We start from the raw sequence: 13,854 nt of genomic DNA, 5'->3' as shown, positions 1-13,854 counted from the left end.
CTGCACCTGTCGCTTCCCCGATCAGGTCCGCCAGAGTTCACCTTCTTCTTCCCGATGCATGTACGTGCTTGGCTTGCGACACAATTTTAATTGTTAAATCCCGCGTGTTGTCCGAATCCGTCGGATCATCTGACAGCCAGCCCCCCAATTTGTGTCGTGTGAAAGCCGGTGCAATTGCGACACAATCCGATCGTGTGCGATGCAAACCCCGGCGCGACAGAAAACCTGACGAAAATGCGTCCGAGCGACCTTAGTAAATAAGACCCATCGTCTCCATATGGGGTTGTCTTCTACTAGACTTTCAAAGCCCTGTAATAAGTCCCTGTAGCTTAAAGGATCATCCTCTGCAAGGCCGTACTGACCCTGCACAATATTCTATTGATAATATTGATAATAAACTACTTGCCTTCTAGTAGTAAAGCTGCTGCCTTGTCACTATCCTTTGTATTGTTCTGCTGTCTGAGATGCCACTTATTGGGGCACATTTACTAAGGGTCCGCGGACCGCATTTCCGTCGGACTTCTCGACTATTTCCGCTTTGCGATCGGATTTTGGTGCCGACTTTCACGCGACACAAATTGGCCATCGGACAACCCGACTGATTCGGACTGAGCACGGGATTTAAAATTCAAAATTGTGTCACAAGACAATGCACACACATACACGGGGAAGAAGATGGTGAACTCCGGCGGACCTGTGCAGGGAAGCGACACATGCAGGAAATCGGACGCAGGATCTTGTTGGATCGCGGCAGACTTCATTCTCGTTGGACAACGCACCTCGAGGATCGCGCAGGGACCGGGTAAGTAAATTATATTTTTTGAAGTCTTATTTCCTTAAGCAGAGATTCTTTGGAAACAGTGACTCAATCAGCTTTACATGACTCCATGCTGCACTTATCTTCACTTTAATAGCTAATATTTCCAGGAATATACCCATCAAACAGGTTTGGTGAGGCAAAAACCGATCTAGCTCACAATAAAAAGATTGTTTGCATACCTGTAGGTGTATGCTTAGCTCCTTTGTCCCGGATAGTATTGCTAACCAGACACCCGTCTTCTAAAGGTATGTTCACACTGGGAATTTCCCCATAGATTTGGCCACATGTTTATGTGGACGTCTTGTGCCAACTAAAGTTTTCAATGGGATTGTACACAGTTGCATAGTTTTAGGCTGGATTCACATCACGTTTTTTTTCCATAGGTTGTAAGGACACGTCTGGCGGATTCAGTGCTTAAACAGTGGGATACGTGGCCCTGTGGCTGGCCACTCCCCTGAATGTGGGGGGAGGAGTTAACAGTGATTGGCTGCCGCCCCTTGTTGGGGGTGTTTCCACAGTGATGTCACTGTCCTTATATGGGCAGTGACATTTCCAGTGTCCCCCCTCCTGCAGAGCAATGTATCCAGAGAATGGAAAGACATAGCTTGCCGCATCTTTGCATCCTGTCTTGTGCACTGGATACGTCAACAAGGGCAACAACTATCCCTCTGTCTGCAGCTATATATCAATGGGTACACGCAGGGAGCTTTCCCAACATATACACTAAGCATACACCGTTATTGGGATGTGAACCCAGCCTTAGTCAGCATTATGGTATATGGTATTGGAGGTATTGTTCTTCTACAATCTCTGTTTATATTGCAAATGTTGTCTTCTTTTGTCAATTTCACTAATGCTGACTAATGCTTTACTCATTTAAAGGAAATCTACCATTTGCTTTCATGCATTGTGAACCAAACGTATATGCTACACTGATGCAGAAACATATCTTCTTTAATCCCTAATCCAAGTGTTTTTTCTCAAAAAACCATTATAAAATTCAGGACCTTGGGAAAGCTGGGTTACATACTGGCTGCCATTTATAAACACATTACACAGAGCTCCCTGAACTGTCCAGGCAGGACTAATCATCCTGAGCTGCATTACTCATACACAGCAGCTGGGGGACGGTGCAGCGACTGATTACTTCTGCCTGTCAGGGACAACACAGTGATTACATCATTCTCTGGAGTGGCACATAATTAGGGTAAGAGGGGAAGCGTCAGAGCAGCCACATGAGCGACAGAGCCTCATTATCATAATTTTAATTGTTTTTTCAGCAAAACATCTTAATTCAGGAATTAAACAAGATATGTTTCTGCATCAGTGTAGCTACAGCATTCTCAAGGTATGTTTGGTTCACAATGCATGAAAACAAATGGCGCCGGCTTTCACACGACAGAAATCAGGGGGCATGGCCGTCGGACAACCCGACGGATTCGGAAAAAAACGTGGAATTTAAAAAACGATTTGTGTCGCAAGATCAGCACTTACAGGCACCAGGAAGAAGAAGGTGAACTCCGGCGGACCTCGGCGCAACAGTGACACCTGCAGGATATTGGGCGCACGACCTTAGTGTATCCCGGCAGACCTGAATCCTCGTCGGACAACGCGCCGCAGGATCGCGACTGGACCGGGTAAGTAAATGTGCCCCATTCTTTTTAATAGTTAAAGTGAGCCTGTGACCAGGAATGTCATTTTTAGCAGGTGACGGGTTTCAAAAGCCTATGCGTTGCTGATTTTAAAAATGTCTTTGTCAGCATTCTGAGTAATTTCAGTACTTTATTATAGTTTTATTCACATTGCCTTGCTCTCTGCCAGCAGCATTTGGTGGGTCCCCAGGAAAGGGGCAGTTGCAGCCTGTGTGTGTGTGTGTCTGTGTCAGTCTCCTCTCTTCCATGATAATGCATTTCCCTCCCTTGATCAGGCAGGGGAAGGAGGGGGATGGCATAGAGTACAGGAAGAATGCATTAGGGGGCAGCTGTCCATCCTCCACCCTCCACATACTGCTGGCAGGGAGCCAGGTAATGTGAATTAAACTTATATAAAGTCCTGAAATTATTCAGAATGCTGACAAAGGCATTTTTGAAATGACCATAGTTCCCTTTAAACAGACTAGATTTTACAGGAAGAAGAAATGCCAGAAAGGAGATTTCCAACCTGAGGGGATCCCTTTAAAAAGGAGATTTCCAACCTGAGGGGATCCCTTTAAAACTAGACAGTCCTAAAAAGTCAAATAAATTGTAGAGATAGGATAGAAGTCTGGATCAGGAGTTTCCAGTTTATATGACATATGACTTGGCTTACCTGCATCAAAATTATTGTGCAATTTTGGTGCAGATTTTGCCCTAATCAAATGCAGTATTTTGGTGCATTTTGTTTTGTAGATAAAACATACAAAGAAGATTTTGTTAACTCAACGTGAGCCTCTGACCTGCTATATAGACATTGGGGCAGATTTACTTACCCGGTCCATTCGCGATCCAGTGGCGCATTCTCTGTGGTGGATTCGGGTCCGGCCGGGATTCACTAAGGCAGTTCCTCCGACGTCCACCAGGTGGCGCTGCTGTGCTGAAGTTCCCCGAGGCCCGCTGGAATGCACTAAAGTTCACCGGCCTATTCCTGATGAAGGTAAGTGCAATTTCCGCGACACTTTTTTTTTTAAAAATGCAGCAGTTTTTCCGAATCCATCGGGTTTTCGTTCGGCCACGCCACCCGATTTCTGTCGCGTGCATGCCAGCGCCGATGCGCCACAATCCGATCGCATGCGCCAAAATCCCGGGGCAATACAGGGAAAATCGGCGCAAATCGGAAATATTCGGGTAACACGACGGGAAAACACGAATCGGGCCCTTAGTAAATGACCCCCAATATATAGTGATCTATAAGAATAGGATATTTCATGGGAAATGTCTGTGGTTTAGATTAGGACATCATCACCAGTAGACGTGAGCGTTGGCCTCACCCATTAGGAGTTTTCGCTGCTTGCTGGCACAGAGCCTCCATTCTGTGGTTTTACTCATCATATTGTGACTAATTCACTTCACACTAGTGGAAAAATTGAAACAATAGGAAATTGTCACCATTACACTATTATTATCATATCTAGCAGAGTATACTATAGTAAGATTGTCCTGGGTCTTATGCAAGGTGCCGGCAATTATATTTCCCAGATGAGATCATTAGTTTGTATCCCCCCCACCCCCACCCTTGTTCTTTGTCATATCATCTATAATAGGGAGGATGAAGTATACTGTATAATATTCCACAAAACTTCCATTGACAATTTATTTCCATTGGTAATTTCCATTATCGTGTTCTCGGGTAGCCTATGAGGGCAGTTGTGTCTTTTTTACCTCCCTTTTTTGCCCAAAAATTTGGCAAAAGTTGGACTTGTATTTCTTATAATATAGGAATTTTATAGCACAGTGTTCTCCGTGGGCCGCATTGTCGTAACCGCTCAACTTCATGGAACCGCAACTAGTAACCAGAACAACCACAGTTTATGCCAGAAACCATATACTTCATTTGTACAATAACCAATACAGACCCCAGAGTAAAATATAAATACAGTGCAGAAATCAGATAATAATAATAATGGAGACTCCCCTCCCCTAGAGCAGAAACTAATACTGGAGACCCCAGAGCAGATGTATAATACTGGAGACCCCAGAGCAGATATATAATAGCGTAGATGCACAGAGCAGACTATAGAAATGGAGAACCCCAGAGCAGATGTATAATACTGGAGACCCCAGAGCAGATGTGTAATACTGGAGACCCCACAGCAGATGTATAATAGCTTAGATGCACAGAGCAGACTATAGAAATGGAGACTCCCAGAACACACTTATGCAACGTTCCTGCCAATGCGCATGGCAGAGGAGTAGTTGCGAATAACTACTTTTACTACCCAGTACATATAGAGGTAATTAGATACTTCCTAGACAGGCAAGGGTTAAGAATGTTAATGTTATTATCCAATGATGTTCCACTATTGTAACTGGAATGTGATTGGTGGAGGAGACCACCTGACTAGGGAGTAACTAAACCCTTAGTCAGGGGAGGAGTTAGCTCTCTTCAGTTCAAGCTCTCAACACAGGAGGAGCTCAGAGCACATGCTCTGCACATAGGCCTTCTAGGCCTCAACTAAGCAACTACACCCAAAGTGATACTGAATATACTCAGGACAAAGCTGCAGCTTCCAGGATTGGACACAGCTACATCCCAGCCTGCCCCTGCATCCAGGCTGGTGACACAACTCCTGAGGTTCCTCTCCAAGATCACTCCAGTACTGCACTTGTACAGAATCGTTTGACGTTTTGTTACCGTTGGTTCCAATAAAGAACTTTAAGTTACTTTTATGCACAACATTGCCTCCATCTGGTCCCTGCTATGACTGTCTCACCATCAAGGGCACCCCATCCATCTACCAGGGACACATACTACAGACTCTAAGGGCTGCCCCAGGGAGAACCAGTACCACAGCCTCCCCCTCTATATCATTTCTTGCGCACACCACCTGCTGGAGGCCTGCCAGGCTGTAGGACAGCCCTCCGGTCCCCATACCAAGCACCGTGACACTAGCGTGCCTAGGCCGCAACCACCAGCCACTCCGGTATTCTGGGCCCCGGCTGCCTCCAGGCCGCAAGAAAAGGCTAGGCCCCGGTGGGGAATGTTGCACTTACAATACCGGAAAGCGGGAAATAAGCAAATACTGCAGATATACAGCAGATAATACAGGGAGATCTCAGGTAATCTGCAGCTGTAGCCTCTGCCTGAACAGGCAATAGTTAAGTGGGTGTAGAACGTTAACGAATGAGTTGGCTGTATTGTAAACTGGAGTGTGATTGGAGAGGTGCTACCACCTGACCAGGGAGAGTATAAAACCCCTGGGCAGGGAGGAGCACATGGTCTGATTCCAGTCCTGGCTGGTTTTACCACAACCTCTTGGACCTCATGTCTCTCTTTAGAATCTACCAGCAGTCCACATGGTCTGAGTGAAGAGAGAGACAGTGTCAGCACACCTTCAGTACTGACATTTAACCTAATCCCAGGACCAGAATCAGGAGAATCAGATCTGCAGCTTCCACAGTTTGGACACAGCTCCATCCCAGCCTGCATCTACTACCAGGCTGGTGCACTAATCCTGAGGACCCCTTTCCACGACCACTCCAGTACCAGAATCTGCTGTTAACCGTTTAGGCCCATTGCCTGTGACCTGTTGTTCAATAAAGAATCGTGTGTTCATTTGCACAACGTTGCCTCCGTCTGATCCCTGGATACGACTTTATACCACCACTGGCTTCCCCATCCATTACCCAGGGACCTATCTTACGGACACTCAGGGGTTGCCCCAGGGAGAACCAGTACCACAGCCTCTCCCTCCATATTTCTTGCACATACCACCTGCTGGAGACCTGCCAGGCTGTAGGACAGCTCTCCGGTCCCCATACCAAGCACCTTGACCACAGGGTGCCTAGGCCGCTATCGCCAGCTACTCCAGTATTCTGGGCCCCGGCTGCCTCCAGGCCCCAAGAAAAGGCTAGGCCCGGTGGGGGATTTTGCAAATTTCTAATGACATTATTTGAGTATATCTATTCTACCTGGTTGGGTCTCCTCAGTACAGTGTAGATTTAGTTGAGTGAGAGATTATTGATTAGGGTCAGGAAGTAAGAGTTCTCCTCATGGAGAGTTTGCCAATTAAGGCCACCATATAGGTGTGTGAAGACTTACAGCCATTGGTACACAACGGGATTCTGGGGAAAAAATGCAAATACATTTTCAAAGTTGGGAAATGGGAAAACAATGCCTCCTTTTGCTACCTTGAAAGGCGGCTCCCTTAACACCAAGTATGGCCTACAAGAAGCCTAATCACATGATGTGGGATTATTCCAAACCAGTATATCTAATCTGTTCCTCCTGGAATAGATATAGTGGGTTGGCTTAATTCCACATCATGTTATTAGGCTTCTTGTAAGCCATGCTTGATGTTAAGTCTCCACACGCCTATAAGTCTGCCTTAATTGACAAACTCTCCATAAAGAGAACTCTTACTTCCTAATACTGGAAACCCACAGAGCAGACTATAGTAGTGGCAAACGCCAGAGCACATGTCTAATGTTGGAGACTCCCAGAGTATCCAAAGTAGAATAGCACCCAGAGCTGTGAGTACAGAACAGCTGACGAATACCCATTGCTCCAGGGTCCTCTGCCACTCCAGGATCCTGAACCTCTGCAGCAACAGGCTGTGGGCTATACCTCAAAGCTATGTGTGCCGCAAGTAGTGCACCCCTGTTGTAGCATGATGGGGCAGATTTACTTACCCGGTCCTGTCGCGATCCCGCGGTGCATTGTCCGACGAGGATTCGGCTCTGCCGCGATACACTAAGACCGTGTGCCCGAGTTCCTGCATGTGTCGCTTCTGTGCCGAGGTCCGCCGGAGTTCACCTTCTTCTTCTCAGTGCTTGTAAGTGCTTGATCTTGCAACACAATTCCAAAATCCGATCGCGTGCACCAAAATCCTGGGGAAATTCGGCGCAAAAGGGAAATCGTCGGGAAACCCGACGAAAATGCGCTACGTGGACCCTTAGTAAATGAGCCCCATTATCTTATAGCTTATGTGGTGCCCCTGTTATTCCCCCTAGAAATTTTTGAAAAAATTGACAACTAAGTCTCTCCCCACATAGTTTGATATTGTCAGCGCTGATTGGACAGCGTGATGCATGGACAACCCTCCTTCACTGTTAACATGACACAACAAAGAGCTATTAGAAAAGATGCTCCAGATAATTAATAATTTCCTCATCTTTTTATGAAAGAGGGCAGTCCCTAGGCTGGAATTTAAATGTCCTAAGTTTTACCAATGAAAAATTGATAAGTACATGTTTGGGCATTGAAATCAATAGTTAGAAAGTAGTAGTTAAGCTCCCTCTAGTGGTGGCTGTGGGTAGCCAACATGTTATCTATTTATTACATACAAATTACATGAGATTCACATAGATTAGGGATTTATTGATGTACATGTCAATAGACTGCATACATTGAATTTACTTTTCCTCATATTACACTTCAAGGCTTCATCCTGTCTCTTCTGACTTTAACAATCAGGAAAAAACTAAGTAGGGTGTTAAGCTTTAGATTCGTAAAGCCCGTGTTCTAAGAATATGACAGCCTGTATTACATCATAGAGAGTTACACAATTCCTTCCTGGATGGTGATGGTAAAGTCTGACATAACCGTCTGTAGTATTGCTATTATAGGGTCACCCATATGGTGTTCTGAAAGTCTTGGACCATCATCATTTACTGGCAAACAAATACCGTTCAGGCTCCTGTAGCGATCCTCCAGGTGCACGGATTAAACGTGTAAGCCATACACAAACAAGCTTGAGCTTCATCATCATTTACTATAATGAAAGTTTACACCTATTTCCAGCTCCTCTAAAAAATGATGGGTTGTCCAAATTCAGCAAGTAAATGTTATTGTTTCTATATTAAACAATTATACAATTTTCTAATACAGGCAGTCCCCGGGTTACATACAAGATGGGTTCTGTAGGTTTGTTCTTAAGTTGAATTCGTATGTAAGTCGGAACTGTATACTTTATCATTGTAATCCCAGCCAAATTTTTTTTGGTCTCTGTGACAATTGGATTTTAAAAATGTTGGATTGTCATAAGAATCAGGATTAACAATAAAGCTTAATTACAGACACCTGTGATAACTGTTATAGCTGATTATTGTAGCCTAGGACTAAAGTACAATAAATTACCAATTACCAGAGGTCCGTTTGTAACTAGGGGTCGTATGTAAACCAGGTGTTCTTAAGTAGGGGACTGCCTGTATATGCTTTCTGTACAAAAATTCCTCCTGGTTTTCTAGATCTCTGCCTGTAGCCATTGTATAGGAAGCCTCACTGTTTGCTTCCTGTGGAAAGAAAACAGACCCCTGGTCATGTGATGTGACACAGGTGCGCGGCTCGTTATATCCCTGGTCATGTGATGTCACACAGGTGCGCGGCTCGTTATATCCCTGGTCATGTGATGTCACACAGGTGCACGGTTCGTTATATCCCTGGTCATGTGATGTCACACAGGTGCGCGGCTCGTTATATCCCTGGTCATGTGATGTCACACAGGTGCGCGGCTCGTTATATCCCTGGTCATGTGATGTCACAGAGGTGCGCGGCTCGTTATATCCCTGGTCATGTGATGTCACAGAGGTGCGCGGCTCGTTATATCCCTGGTCATGTGATGTCACATAGGTGCACGGCTCGTTATATCCATGGTCATGTGATGTCACACAGGTGCGCAGCTCGTTATATCCCTGGTCATGTGATGTCACATAGGTGCGCGGCTCGTTATATATCCCTGGTCATGTGATGTCACACAGGTGCGCGGCTCGTTATATCCCTAGTCATGTGATGTCACACAGGTGCGCGGCTCGTTATATCCCTGGTCATGTGATGTCACACAAGTGCGCGGCTTGTTATAACCCTGGTCATGTGATGTCACACAGGTGCGCGGCTCGTTATATCCCTGGTCATGTGATGTCACACAGGTGCGCGGCTTGTTATATCACAAAGAGTAATCAGAGCTGTGTGTTATAAAGAAGCTCCTCTAACTCATTACCTGTATTAATTCCATCTGTTTGAAAGGTTTTGGTATTAGGTCCACTCACTGAGTTTGGAGGAAGAAGAAGGATGAGTACAACCCCAAGAATAATAATAATAATGTTTATTTGTATAGCACCATCATATTCCCTTTACAAAGTACAAACAGTCAAAAGGAACAATAGGAGTGAGGGCCCTGACCACAAGAGCTTACAGACTATGAGGATGAGGGGGTGACACAAGAGCTTACAGTCTATGAGGATGAGGGGGTGACCCAAGAGCTTACAGTCTATGAGGATGAGGGGGTGACACAAGAGCTTACAGTCTATGAGGATGAGGAGGTGACACAAGAGCTTACAGTCTATGAGGAGGAGGGGTGACACAAGAGCTTACAGTCTATGAGGATGAGGGGGTGACACAAGAGCTTACAGACTATGAGGATGAGGGGGTGACACAAGAGCTTACAGTCTATGAGGATGAGGGGGTGACCCAAGAGCTTACAGTCTATGAGGATGAGGGGGTGACACAAGAGCTTACAGTCTATGAGGATGAGGAGGTGACACAAGAGCTTACAGTCTATGAGGAGGAGGGGTGACACAAGAGCTTACAGTCTATGAGGATGAGGGGGTGACACAAGAGCTTACAGACTATGAGGATGAGGGGGTGACACAAGAGCTTACAGTCTATGAGGATGAGGGGGTGACCCAAGAGCTTACAGTCTATGAGGATGAGGGGGTGACACAAGAGCTTACAGTCTATGAGGATGAGGAGGTGACACAAGAGCTTACAGTCTATGAGGAGGAGGGGTGACACAAGAGCTTACAGACTATGAGGATGAGGGGGTGACACAAGAGCTTACAGTCTATGAGGATGAGGGGGTGACCCAAGAGCTTACAGTCTATGAGGATGAGGGGGTGACACAAGAGCTTACAGTCTATGAGGATGAGGGGGGACACAAGAGCTTACAGTCTATGAAGATGAGGGGGTGACACAAGAGCTTACAGTCTATGAAGATGAGGGGGTGACACAAGAGCTTACAGTCTATGAGGATGAGGGGGTGACACAAGAGCTTACAGTCTATGAGGATGAGGGGGTAACACAAGAGCTTACAGTCTATGAGGATGAGGGGGTGACACAAGAGCTTACAGTCTATGAAGATGAGGAGGTGACACAAGAGCTTACAGTCTATGAGGAGGAGGGGTGACACAAGAGCTTACAGTCTAAGAGGATGAGGGGGGACACAAAAGCTTACAGTCTATGAGGATGAGGGGGTGATACAAGAGCTTACAGTCTATGAGGATGAGGGGGTGACACAAGAGCTTACAGTCTATGAGGATGAGGGGGTGACACAAGAGCTTACAGTCTACGAGGATGAGGGGGTGACACAAGTGCTTACAGTCTATGAGGATGAGGGGGTGACACAAGAGCTTACAGTCTATGAGGATGAGGGGGGTGACACAAGAGCTTACAGTCTATGAGGATGAGGGGAGACACAAGAGCTTACAGTCTATGAGGATGAGGGGATGACACAAGAGCTTACAGTCTATGAGGATGAGGGGATGACACAAGAGCTTACAGTCTATGAGGATGAGGGGGTGACATAAGAGCATATATAAAATAATATAAAATAATTTAAATAAATAATTGAATAAATAAAAATTCTGCTGCTTGAACCAGCCATCAGCCGCCATCTTATTTACAAGGTCCAAGATGAAAGTGACCGCGGAGAAGCCTGGAACTTGGTATATATCTGGTGTTTGCCGGATAACTGAGGGGAGGGGGACATAGGATGGATTAGTTCGAATGAAGGTAGAGATTAATCTAATATCACTGGCAGATCGAAGAGAATGGGTTGGGTGATAGACTGGGATGAGAGAAGAGAGATAGGGAGGTGCAGCATTATGCAGAGCTTTGTGGATGAGGGTTATTATTTTAAAGTGAATTCGAAAGGAGAAGGGCAACCAATGCAGTGATTGGCACAACCTGGAGGCATCCGTGTATCGTTTGGTTTTAAAGACAAACCTGGCTGCCGTCACAACATTAATTTAGGTCATTCAGATTTTGACCAAGTAGTTTGTATTTAGACAAGCATGGGGGATGGAAAAAATGAATCATGACTAGGTCTTTGAGCATGACAGTGACCCAAAATATATAGCCAGGGCAACTAAAGAAACTCATAAGAAGCATTTCCACGTCAGAAATCTTTGGATGGAGCTGAAACTCAGTATTGCCCAACAACAGCCCTGACACCTGAAAGATCTGGAGAAGATCTGTATGGAGGACTGAGCCAAAATCTCTGCTGCAGTGCAAACTATAAGAACTAGAGGAAACGTCCAACCTCTGTAACTGCAAATGAAGGTTTCTGAGCCACATACAATGGAACCGTGGATTACAAGTAACTTGGTCTGAAAAGTTTTGCATTTTACACATATTTTTAACTAGGTTTACAAGCAAAATTCCATAATACAAGCATTATGTGACCCTCCCCAACCTCTACTGTACTGTAACTTTCTCTCTCACAAAACTGTATAACTGTGGAACGAATTGTCTGCGTTTCCTATAGGAAATCTTGCTTTGATATACAAGCGATTTGGATTACAAGCATGTTCCGGGCTCATATTATACTCAAATAATAGTATTCCAAGGTTACACTGTATTAAGTTCTGTTTTTCTATTGTTTCAAATACTTATTTCATGCAAAAAAATTTTATTATTTGTAAATCATACAATGGGGCTTATTTACTAAGGGTCCCGCAGCCAGATTTCTGTCGGGTTTCCAACTTTTCCGGGATCATGCTGGCGGGACAGGGATTTATAAGGGCATTGTGTCACACGCGATTGGATTTTGGTGATATCGCGCCGACTTTCCAGCGACACAAATCGGGGGACAAATTCTGTCTTTCAGTTGCAGTGTTGCTACGATAAAAAATTTAAGATTTCTACATTCTTTGCAGACGGGAAAACCTGTAAAATTGTCAGAGTATGAAATACCGTACTTATTTTTCACACTGTATAACTATGATACTTGGACTCGCATCCGTAGTGCTGTGTTTAGTCCATAAAATGCGACCACTATATGATCTGTGACTTATAAACCAAAGACATTTGTTTGAACAAGCGCTTAAGAGTGCAGCTCGTGTCCATCAGAGTGAGATCTGCTCCTACCTAACCACAGGTGTACTTCATAGTAGGGCCTCTATACTGTGGACCCCTAACCTATGATAACCTGGCATAAGCACATGGAAATCTTCATGCCAGAACCCTTCTCACTATTACAGCTGGATTCTTGTTGTGAAATAAGCTTCCAGCACTGCTCTGTATTGCACATCACCAAGTTGTACATCATTTCCCTGTTATGGGCGTGATGAAATAGAAGAGCGGATGTCCTGTCATGGAAAGGAAGTGCCCCATCTAATATTTACTATCTCATCAGCACATAGCCCATACTCCAAGTCGCAGCTGGCGGAAAGAGAAAGATGTGATGGAGAATGCTCGGTTGGCCGACTTGCCAGTTGGGAGTCCAGCTAGCATACAGTGGCCGAGCACGATGAGACCGAATAACAAACAAGTGCTTTAAGTGTTTGGAATTGTTTGTATGGATAAAATAAAGCTGTGACCTTTTTTAAACCTAGCAAGAGTTGTGGTCTGTGGTATTTATAGATGGTTTATAATGGGGTTAATCTCAGCATTAGTGTGCCCATGTTTTCTTTTAAAGGTTACGGGTAGTTCATGCCTTCAGTCTTGCCCTTTAATAGCCCTGAAACCTGAAAGATCTGAAGAAAATCTGTAGGGAGGACTGGGCCAAAATCCCTGTTGAAGTGTGTAAAAGTGGTTTAGTATCACAGTAAGGCCGCATTCAGATGGCCATTGTGGTGATGTGTGTCTACGTCCTCATAGATGACTATGGCGACCTGGCAGTGGTACGGTGTCACAACTTACACAGGGAAAAGATAGAACATGCTCTTTCTTTTGCTATGTTTGCGGCCATATGGAGCTGTTTACTGTGGTGAGGGGAGTGAGCAGCGCTTATCCCTCCTCCTTTCCCGCGGGCCAACATGCGCTCGCTCGGGCTGCGACCAGGTAAGCTCACGTTGGTGTAAATGTACCATAAAGGTTTATACACACACATATATTATATGAATATATGAAAATATATAGAGCTGCTGGGTATACACAACTCAGAAATGTGAATGCTCCATAAATAGCACAACTAGTGACATCTAGTGGAGAAAAGTATGTACTGCAACACAAGCAACAATTTCTAGGGCTCTTATCAGATTTTCTTTAATAAAGTAAATAAAAAGTGAAATGCAGAGGTTTTTTTTTAGCTGGTTCCTGTAATATAGGTTGAAGTAGTATTCTGGCTTTCATCCCCTTCATGATATACCAGTCATAAAATGTTTTACTGCTTCGTCCCTTAA

At 44.9% G+C, this 13,854-nt stretch overlaps 1 protein-coding gene across 1 annotated transcript in view; it reads right to left on the bottom strand.

Moving 5' to 3' along the window:
* Positions 1-3,864, bottom strand: part of LOC140125730 (uncharacterized) — a 28,619-nt gene extending 24,755 nt beyond the window's left edge. Inside the window, exon 1 of the mRNA XM_072144588.1 lies at positions 3,786-3,864. The gene's annotated coding sequence lies outside the window, so the exon portion shown is untranslated. The remainder of the gene's footprint in view (positions 1-3,785) is intronic.
* Between the last annotated feature and the right edge of the window lie 9,990 nt (positions 3,865-13,854).

The sequence above is a fragment of the Engystomops pustulosus genome, chromosome 4 (genome assembly GCF_040894005.1).
Source record: "Engystomops pustulosus chromosome 4, aEngPut4.maternal, whole genome shotgun sequence".
NCBI lineage: Eukaryota > Metazoa > Chordata > Amphibia > Anura > Leptodactylidae > Engystomops > Engystomops pustulosus.
This window is presented reverse-complemented; position numbering and strand designations above follow the sequence as displayed.